Genomic DNA, 11,194 nt, shown 5'->3' with positions numbered 1-11,194 from the left:
ACTCAGTGGACCTGCTTTGTCTACTTTGGTGCCTGATAGCTTCCAAGATCAAGTGAGCCACCTGCCTCAGACTCTTCTCCTCACCCAGTCCAGCAGGGATTCCAGGCAGGGACTCCCACAGCCACCCTAGGATCTCATTGAAATAAGGAACCTCTGGAAGAGGGAACTCCCTCCACCAGTACAGGTGACCATTTCCTCTGTACCTTGGAGCCTTAATGCTGCCTACAAAGCTGAGAGATTAGTTTTGCCCAGGTTCACACAGCCAGTATGTGTCCAAATAGGAACTTCAGGATCTAGCCCTTAATCTGCTCAGCCATGTTGTGTCTCTTCATTAGAAAGGGTAATAAAAAGTCCCCTACCCCCACCTTATTGAAGATGATCCTGGTGGTATCATTGGAACAGCTTTCCAATAGCTCATTTATTGTAGTTTTAAAGCAGAAATGAAAGGACAGATGTGAGGTTTTTGGTCCAGGATTAGACCTAGAAATCAGGTACTGGCTCATACATTGGCAAGATATGCTCTGAGATGAATGTTGTGGTTGAGAAGTACCCATCAGTGAGAGTAAGCAGAGAGAATGCTGTTTGATGGCCATGGAAAAGGGTAGGGAGAAGTCCAGATGGAGCCTCTTGAACTTGCCTGTGAGCTACAGAGGTCTTTTAACTTCTGATCCTGTGCAAAGAAGTCCACTTTTAAGGTTTCATTATCCAGCCCAGGGAGGGCCAGGGAGAGAAAGAATTTGGCAAGATACTGGGAAAATGGGCCAACAATGGACTGAACAGCACATTTATTCCTTAGGGCTACTAAGAGATTCCAGAATTTGGCAGCTCATAATGATAAACTACAGGATTCCAGAAAATGCAGTAAGTCCTACAGAGTATTTCAATTAAAGCATGAAAGTTGTTCCTGATGTAAGGAAAGGAGAGGAAAAGAGAGGAAAAGAGAAGAGAGGAGAGGAGAGGAGAGGAGAGAAGAGGGGAAGGGAAGAAAGGGGAGGGAAGGAGAAAAGAAGAGAGGAGAGGAGAAGAGAGGGGAGGAGAGGAGAAGGGAGGGTAGGAGAGGAGAAGAGAGGAGAGGAAGGGAGAGGAGAGGAGAGGAGAGGAAAGGAAGGGAAGGGAAAGGGAAGGAGGAAGAAATAAGCATTTATATAGCACCTACTATGGGCCAGGTTCTTTGCAAATGTCATTTCATTTGAGACTCACAACAACCTTGGGAGGTAGGTGCTATTAGTAGCCCCATTTTACAGTTGAAGAAACTAAGGCAAACAGAGGTCAAGTGACTTGCCTGGGATGACATAGCTAGTAAGTACCTGAGGCCAAATTTGAACTCAGATCTTCTTGATTACATATATAGCATTATATCCCCTGCAATACCTAAATGAAACAAAATACAACAACAACAAAACCCACCCAACCCAACAACAATGGAAACCCTCCCCCCACAACCTCCTCCCCCAAATCATTTTTTCCATGAATAAGTAAAGTCAGTAGACAAATGTCATTCTGTTTCTTGCTGCTAATGATTACCAAAAAGTATCACCTCTTCTGTTTACTCATTTTTAACTGAGGCTGATTTTTGCCTGGCTCCTGAGGGCAGAACTAGATAAAAAGGGTGGGGGTTGTAAAGCAAAGGATTTTGTGTCAATTATAGAAAGTCTCCAATCAATGAAATTATCCCATAAGGAAGCAGGCTGCCATGAGTTTCCCTCTGCGTGAGACCCATGACTCTCTTGGTTAAGCTGGGTTCTCTCAATCCCAGTGGGAAAGCTCTTTCACCTTGTATCATCTCCTCCAGTGTGTACCTTCTCTGATTTCTGTTTTGCTACCAACTTGGATAAATGGGTTTTCTCTGTTATTCACTAAGTATATTCATTATGGAACTGGTTTTTGGTGAGAAAAGGATCAAGCCTTAGATAGAAAGCTTAGGGTCCTCCTACTTCCAATAATAATGACAAACAACCAGAAGCTATATTGAACCTGATCATATACCCCCTCGATAAATGATATTCAAAGGAGCAGACAGCCTGGCACACATTCTCTTCCAGGAGAGAGAGCGTTGGCCTCTGGTCCCAAAATCTGCCTTCCTCTTCCAACAGGAAAAAGTCTTTCTTGGAGGAGGGTATGGGGAGAAGAAACCAGAGATGCCCATGTCTACCTTCAAGTCACACAACAGCTTGTCCCTATAAATGAGCCCTTCATTACACATGCGGGGCCCACTCTTCAGGGATAAATTTTATTAGATGGCTTTTGAGGTTCCAGAAATCTGTAAACAGTGGGAAAAAACCCTGAACTAGGAACATGCAGATGTGAATCTAGGTTCTTAATATACCAGGAGATTTCTGTGTAATTTTGCCCAAGTTGCCATGGTGTTCTTGGCCTCATTTAGCAAATGAGAAGTTGGACTAGTTGCTATCATGAAAAGTTTCCTAACAATGAATGGTTGTAGAACAGTGGAAGGATGCCTCACTGGACAAAGTCAAGCGGAGGCTGGAGGACTGCTTGGGGGTAGTGGTGGGCATTCTTTTTCAAGGGTCAATGGCATTAACAGTCATTGAGGTCCCTCCTCTCTCTGGCATTCTGGGGGATCCTGTATGGATGAATGTATTCAATGTCTCCTCCCTACTCTTAAGCTTCTGTAGCATGTCAGTCTAGGAAATTGTTTGCCATACAGTTGGATTTTCAGTGAATAAAACAAAACCATCAGATTAGCCAAAAGTCAGTTAGGATTGAAGAGGTGGAGAAGTTAAGTGCTTTCTTTCTGTTTCCTCAAATGATAACTATTAAAGTTAATCCCTAGAGAAAGTCCCCCGACCAAGAATTTCTTTTTCTTCTTCCCACTCCACAAATAATTAATTTGTTCTGCAACCATTGGTCAGGAAATAAGAAATGGAAGGCAATCCAGAAAGACACAAAATTACTGTGATGTAATGATATGGTTGCAATTCAAGGGAATAGGTTTGTTTTAATTCCATTCAAAAACCATCTTATTAAGCACATAGGACATATGGCATGCTGTTAGGTTCTGAGAGATCAATCAGTCAATAAAGGGACTTGCCCTGGCTGTATGTTAGGCACTGCTGAGCCCTAGGGGAACAAAGAAAAAGTAGGGGGGGAAAGCCTTGCCCTTAGGGTGCTTATATCCTGAAGGGGGAGAGGCAATCTGTATACAAACAAGCTTATATGAAATACAAGCTACCTGCAGGATGGGTGCGGGGGGGATGGAGTTGTAATATGTAGGTAATGAATGAGCTGTAGGGGCCAGACCCAAACTGGATGAGAAGGCAATTGTATTGATCTCTTTTCTGCTGAGTTGGACTGTGATAGCCTCTGAAGTTCCTCTGAAGTCTGCAATTCTGTGATTTTTCACTGAGGGGGGCACTTGGTTGGTTGTTGTCCTTCATTCTTGAAGAGTACATTGGGTTGGAGGTCCAGTGTGTTGGACTATGGCTTATCAAATCAGTTGGAGTTTGGAAGACTCTACCACAGGTTGGGTACAAAGAGTCCACACGAACATTTGGGATGGAGATGGTTTTAAATTTGGACATCTTGTGTTTCTTTTCAGCTATCACAATTCTGCTTTTTCCCCCCATAGAGCACAGGGCCTTCTTTGATGTGGGCACACGATGATGGGTGGTCCTTTGCCAGTGTCTCCTACGACTCACAACTGATTCCAAAATTCTTTAGAAAGACCTTGAGGGTGTCCTTGGAGCCTTGTATCGTTTCTTCTAACACACCTTCAAGAAATGAAGTCAAAGGGATCTTTTTCCCTTTAGGACTAAGGCCCTGGAAGGGGTCTTGCCTTATCATCTAGATCTTCAAGAAACGAATGAACTTCCAGAGAATTGAAAGGGGATTCCATTCCAGGTATGGAAGTATGGAATGGCAATGGAGTATGGAAGATGGGAGAGGCAAAGACATGGAGAGGCATACAGTGGCTAGAGTGTTGGATCTTAAATTTAGAACTGGGCTTGAATCCTGTTTTTCTTAGTTATTACAAAGCATTCACCCCCCCCCCCCCCCCCACCTCAAGTTTCGTGTACTATCTCATAATTACATATTGAGTCTAGGTGCAAATGCATTCAAGAGACAAAATGATGCCTCAGAGCTTGGTGTTGTTGGAAGGTCCTCATTAAATTCCCCTGGGAGATGGGGTTGCTTTCTGCTTGGCCTTTTGGAGTGCCATCTTCAGTGTGTCTCTCCACACCTGCCATCTGCCATCTACCATAACTACTCCAGGGACACTCTTAACAATCACAGAAAGGAAGCCTCAAATCTTCTGCCTTTTCATAGTTCACAAGATTATCCTCTGGTCAGTGGGGAGGAGAAAAAAGCTCTTTCTCCTCCCCACTCACCCTCAAGTAATTATCTCCTAGGGACTAAGATGGAACTGCCCCACCACTGGGCTGCTATGGCACTGTAATGCCAACTTCAGAAGAGCTTCCTGTCTTTATCCAAGCCTTTGGGATGTGATCAACTTTTTAAAAATACTTAAAAAAATTAATAAGCATTTGCATTCTCTTTCTCCCACCTTACCCTCAACTAAAACAAAACAAAACACTTGAAACAAATATGTGTTTCAAGAAATTTCCACATTGGCAGTGTCCACAAATGTATGCATGTGACCAACTCTCTAACCAATCCCAATACAGTTCCCTTGATTGTACCTACTTCCACATTTGAGTGAAAAAGACTTTCTCTTGGATGAAGGCACGAAGGAGAAGAATATCTTGTTTGGTACTTCAATTGGACATTGATTAATTCTATAGATCCCAAACTTTCTAAGACAAATAGGAATTATCACACTGGTAGTACCTACCCTATAAGATTTAGAGAAGATCAAATGAAATAATGTATGTAAAGCACACCTCAAAAGTTAAAGTACTATATAAATTTCAAATGTTTTTATGGGAGTGGGCCAAAAGTATGTTGGTAAATGTTTAACAACTATTGCCCCCCTCCCCAAATGGACTCTTAAAAAAATTAATCTTGGGGTGGCCAGGTGGCTCAGCAAGTAGGAGCACTGACTCCAGTGTTGGGATGACCTGGAGATCAAATCCTGGGCTCAGACACTCATCACCACACCCAGAAATAACTGGCCGTGTAACCTTGGGCAAGTTACTTAACCCTGATTGCTTAAAAAAAAATTAATCTGGATGGGCAGAGTCAAGATGGCAGAGTAGAAGCAGGACATCCACATGGCTTCAGCTTCCACCTTCCCCAATCCATGTAAAAAGGGAACTCTGAACAAACTTTGGGTCTGCATAACCCACAAAATGACACAGAGAAGCTACCCTCCCGCTGAGGATGGCCTGGCAGGATGGCAGGAATCGGCCAGCGGTGCTCTGGGAGCAGACCCCAGCCCCAAGAGCCAGAGGCTTTAGCCTCAGGGATGGCCTGATAAGCCACCGGCTGGAGGGACTTCAGATCACCAGCAGCTGGGGCCATTTCCAGATTTATCAACACATAGATGTGAAGGACAAAGTGAGAGGTCAGTACAGTGTGGACTTTGGGACCAGGAGTTGGGAGAGTGTTGTCTTTTGCCCCCAGGGTGAGAAGCCGCTGAGATGCCTTGACTCAGCTGGTGCCACATTGCAGCTTCAGCTCCTGGCCTCCAGAGTGTAGTGGGACCAAGTGACCAGTCTGAGGGGTAATCGCTCTTGCTTTAACCTGCTTGGATCTGGATTGAAGTCTAGGGTGGAGGTCCTGGGGTGTGTGTCCAGCTTGCCAGAGCATGTGGAGGCCTCAGAGAGGGTACTCAACTAAACCTCTGGCAGCTGAGAAAACCCCAGTGTTTGGGACAAAAGCTCCCCTGTCTGATGGCAGAGTCCTACTGTGGCAAAAAGCCCAGCAGTTAAGTGACTGAGGGACGATATGACCAGGCAAAGAAAACAAAGCAGACAGAAGATTCCAACATTAGACTCCTATTTTGGGGACAGGGGGAAACAGGGCATGGAACAGGAGAAAGACAGTGAAGTCAGAACTCCTGCACCAAAAGCTTCAAAGGAAAGTGCAAGCTGGTTACAGGCCGTAGAGGACCTTAAGAACCAGATAAGAGAAGTGGAGGGAAAATTGGGAAGAGAAATGAGAACAATGCAAGAAAATTACAAAATGAGAGTCAACAGCCAGACTGGGGAAGATCACACCTTGAAGAACAGACTAACTCGGTTGGCAAAGGAGGCTCAAAAAGGCAATAAGGAGAAGAATGCCTTAAAAAGCCGAATTTGCCAGATGGAAGGAGAAGCTCAGGGGCTCAATGAGGGGAATCATTCCTTTGGATTTGGAGTGGAGCAAAGGGAAGCTAGTGACTTTATGAGAAATCAAGATGGTGTTAAACAGATCCAAGCAAATGAGGGAATGGAGGGCAATGTGAAATATCTCCTGTAAAAAACCACTGACCTGGAAAATGGATCGAAGAGAGATAATTTAAAAATTATTGGACTACTTGCAAGCCATGATCAAAGTAAGAACCTAGAAATCATCTTCCAGGAAGTTCTCAAAGAAAATTGCCCTGATGTTTTAGAACCAGAGGGCAAAAGAGGTTGAAAGAATCCACCGATCACCTCCTGAAAAAGATCCCAAAAAGAAAACTCCTAGGAATATTATAGCCACGTTCTGAAATTCCCAGATTAAGGAGAGAATATTGCAAGCAGCCAGGAAGAAACAATTTGAATATTGTGGAAACAAAATCAGGATAACCCAGGATCTGGCAGCTTCTACACTGAGGGAAAGAAGAGCCTGGAATATGATGTTCTGGAGGTCAAAGGAGCTGAGATTAAAACCAAGAGTCACCTACTGTAGCAGCAAGCACCCCAGGCATCCTCAGGGTGGCTGCCCATAGAGGTTCTTGGATCTGCTTTGTTAAAGGAAAGCAACTCAAAATGGGTTAACAAGCTTACTTTAATCAGTCAGACATATATCGTTTACCTTGTTCAGGGGAAAAGGTCAGCACCCCAAACTTCAAAGTATACAGGCAGAATTATCAAGACAGAAACAGGTCAAGTAGACAGATTTCCAAACTGTCCAACCATTACATCCATACCCAGTCAACATCTGGGTTTCCACATCTGGGTTTTTCAAAGCCGGGGGGACCCTGGACAAAGGCTTCCCAGAATACAGATCAAATCACAGAACACTTCTCAAAGTGAGCCCCCAAAACAAAGCTACACATCAGGGCTTATATAGCCTTCTCCTGGCTCAGAGAATGTAACAACCTTATTGACTCACTGGCCAATCAAGAAGTATCTACTGAAAAAGAAGCCTCCCACCCCAGGCTTCAGGTGCACTTTAGCCTAGGGGCAGGGAAGATCTTCCAAATTTGCATTCCCATTACACCTACCCAGAAAAACTGAGTGTCATGTTTCAGGGGAAAATATGGTCATTCAGTGGAATAGAGGACTTTCAAGCATTCTTAATGAAAAAAACAGAGTTGAATAGAAAACTTGACATTAAGATACAAGAAGCCACTTATCAAAATTGAACTATTAACATTCCTACATGGAAAAATGATAATTGTAACTGATGAAATTTTTCTCAGTATGAAAATAGTTGAAGAGAATATGTGTGTGTGTGTATGTGTGTATATATATATATGTCTATATTGGAGGGTATATGGGCATATGAATACATATGTGAATGTGTGTATAAATGTTTACAGGTATACATAGATAGAGGGCACAGGACCAATTTAACAGGAAGGGATGATATTTAAAGGTGAAATTAAGAGGTGAGAGAGGAATATAATGAGATGGAGAAAGACAGAATGGGGTAAACTATCTCATATAGAGGAGGCAAGGGAAAATGGTTACAATGGAGGGGAAGAATAGGAAGGCAAAAGGGAATGGGTCAACCTTATTCTTATTGAATTTGGCTCGGGGAGAGAATGACATACACACTAAAAAGGGTATCTCACCCTATAGGAGAAAAGGGGGTAAGGGGATGAGAGGGGGGATGATGGAAGGGAGGGCAGACTAGGGGGGAGGGAAGTGGGAAGCACTTACTTTTGAAAAGGGATGGGATCAAAGTAGAGAATAGAACAAGTGAGATGTGGGATAGGAGGGAGGGAAATATAGTCAGTGTTTTACAATATATCTACTATGTTAATGTTTTGCATAGCTACACATGTACAACCAGTACTGAATTGCTTATCTTCCCAGTAAGGGTCGGTGACAAGGGAGGAAGGGAATCAATCTGGAATTCAAAGTTTTAAAATCACATGTTTAAAATTATATATATACATATATTCACTATTATTAATACTATTTTACATGTAATTGGGAAAGAAGATATATAGGCACTGGGGCATAGAGATCCACCATGCCCTACTGGAAAAGTCGAAAGGGGTATGGAAGAAGATAAGGGAGAGAGAGAGCAGATTGGAGGAGGGGATATCCTGTGGGACTGCTATTTTGGAGTGGTGGGTAGGGGGAAAACGGGGAGAAAATTTGTAACTCAAAATCTGGCAGAAATGAATGATGTAAATCAGAGGTCAATAAAGCATTTGAAAAATGAAAAAAATTAATCTGCTTTATTAACATTTTCCATGCTTTTATCAAATCTAGAAAACCAAGAAAATAATAAATCAAGCTTGATTTGTATAGTTTGCTGATTTCCAAGACACAAATGCTCACACTAAAAATTTAAAAGTTGGCTCCCCTGTGATGATTTGAGCTGAATCCAGCATACCCCTGCATAGGACACACTGAGAATCTGAGTGTGAAGTGGTCTGCTTTGGCAGAGGTGTAGGTCTGGTAAAGGATGCCTGACTCACACAGCCAGTGCTGTCTGGCTAGGTCCAGTAGTGAATCAATAAGCACTTATTAAAAGTACTTATATTTACCAGGGAAGCACTGGTAATACAAACACAAGTCAAAAGAGAGAGATTCTCTGCTTTAATAAGCTTACATTCTAATGGGAGAGGAAACAAATGGAAAAAGAAGCTGGGAGTGGATGGAGAGAATGAACAGAGTAATGGGGAAAGGAGTCTGGACTGTAGTTGTGAGAGGAACTAAGGCTGGGACATGCCTGAATGAAGTTCTTTCATAGAATGGAGGTTCTAGGAGGAACTGACTGATGAGAGGGGGGAGTGGCAGGGGAAGGAGGAGGAGAAGAGAGGTTCCAGGGTGAGCAAGCCAGAAGGAAGAAAAGAAATCATTCCCTGGCACGTGCTGCCTTTGCTGGTTTTTCTGCTTTCAGAAAACGTGATGCCTCTCCCAGAATCAACTCAACATGTTTGACCTCACCATCAAGCTGCTAAGTCAAACCTTGACTGACCCTCCTTAGCTTCCTCTCTACTCTGCTGGGAGTACCACACTCCTCCCAATACCTTCCTTTATAGAGCACAGAGATTGAACTTGGGAGCTCATTTCACTGTTACATCCTTTGCCCTTCACGGTGTTGTTTTTCAACTCCATAAAACAAGAAGCCCCCACGTCCCCTGCTCTCTACCCCGCCTTATTTCCTCTCTCTTTTTATCTATTGTCACACCCCTCCCCCCATTAGATTGCAAGCTCCTTGAGAGCAAAAATTGTCTCTCTTTTTATTAATTGTGTCCCTAACCCTTAGCATCGTGCCATATAGACTGGAATCTTTGAATGAGAAAGCTTTGGGACATGGTGGTGAAGACATTGTCTAGGAATAGATGGAAATAGAAATCTAGAGAGTCATAAGGTGAGCCTGGAAAGGAGTGAAGGAAAAGAGCAAAAGACAATTCAGAATACTGGAGCCTCGATCAGGATTGGCATCTTATTTGGCCTGCAGCAGGGAGACTGAGGATTTTTGAGCAGAGGAATTGAATGACTTTAGCAGCACTGGCATCATTCATTCATTCTCATCAATTTTGATACTCTCCGGACTATTGTACAAGTGCATAGAATGAGTGCTTTTTATAGTCAAAGTACCAGAACACTTCCTCTGTAGGTTCACAGAAAGCATCCTTGGCTCCACCCCAGTGGATGACAGGACATCAGGAATGCCATGTACTCCCTCTTGCTTGTATACCATTTTCTTCTATGATTAAGAAGAATAGTAACAGTCGTAGTTGTCTCAGGCGCGATGGCTTCAAGGTTACTGCGGGGTGCTGGGCACTGGCCATCCAGGCCTTGAGGGCCTGTGACCCTGCCTGGGTGGCCGCAGGGTCCATAGAGACCAGAGGAGGTATCCCTTCTGATGAGGAGAAAGCTATTGGCTTGGAGAGAGGGATTATGATGGCGGCAAGCAATGATTTGGATCCATACAATATGCTAGTCCCAAAGGCACCTCCAGGGACTAAGGAGGAGCCCAGTCTGGTCCCTTCCATCACTGACAAGTGAATTGTGGGCTGTATCTGTGAAGAGGACAGCAGTGCAGTCATCTGGTTCTGGCTTCACAAAGGCGAGACACAGTGTCGTCCTAACTGCGCAGCCCAGTACAAGCTGGTGCCCCACCAGTTTAGCCACTGAGCCCGTGAACTGGTTTACTTGAGATGTGTTATGTTTTCTTCCCTCCAATAAAAGACTAGCCATTTCCCTGGAACTCCCATAAAGAAAAAGAATAGTGGCAGCAGAAGAAGCAGTAGTAATAGTTATCATAGCCATATCATCGGAAGCATTATGGTAGAATGGAGAGAACACTGGGCTAGGTAGGCGTAAGGAAGACTTGTGTTTGAATGAACACAATTGGTAACCTACTTAGTACAGTACCTGGCACATAGAAGAGACATAATAAATGCTCCCCCCCTCCCCTCCACCATAGGCAAGTGATTTCAGCTGGTGCAGTAGAGAGTGGCCTGCATTTGGAGCCAGAGGAGCCAGCTTCACTTACCATTGTGACCTTGCACAAATCACTTCAGTCCTCTGGGTCTTGGTTCCTCAGCTGGAAGAGAAGGGCTTGGACTAACTCGGCTTTTGAGGTCCCTTTAAGCCTAAATCTATGATTTGATGCCCTTACTGAGTCTTGGTTTCCTCATCTGTATTACAAGCATCTGCCTCACAGGATGTTTGTGAGGCTGAAGAAGATAATGGACACAAGCCCCTTTACAAGCCTTGAAGCTTGAGAGGAATGTGAGTTGTCATAATAATAGCAACAGGGCGTAGCAAAATTGGTTTCTCTAGTTTCAGGGGAAAAAAAAATGCTGGGTTGGTTGTCAGCCCCCCCCCCCCCCCCCCCCCCCCCCCCCGCCCTGGCCAGGCTTGGAATCATTGTGCAGCAAACAAGGGTAGCC

General features: G+C 44.0%; 1 pseudogene; it reads left to right on the top strand.

Moving 5' to 3' along the window:
- Nucleotides 1-9,036: 9,036 nt before the first annotated feature.
- On the top strand, nucleotides 9,037-10,433 carry LOC138165150 (cytochrome c oxidase subunit 5B, mitochondrial pseudogene; annotated as a pseudogene).
- The last annotated feature ends 761 nt before the right edge of the window (nucleotides 10,434-11,194 follow it).

Source organism: Petaurus breviceps, unplaced genomic scaffold (assembly GCF_028583685.1).
Source record: "Petaurus breviceps papuanus isolate PSGF00001 unplaced genomic scaffold, PetGlider_PUasm1.0 208, whole genome shotgun sequence".
Taxonomy (NCBI): Eukaryota; Metazoa; Chordata; class Mammalia; order Diprotodontia; family Petauridae; genus Petaurus; species Petaurus breviceps.
The sequence above is the reverse complement of the archived record's forward strand: the minus strand, read 5'-3'. Positions and strand labels throughout refer to the sequence as shown.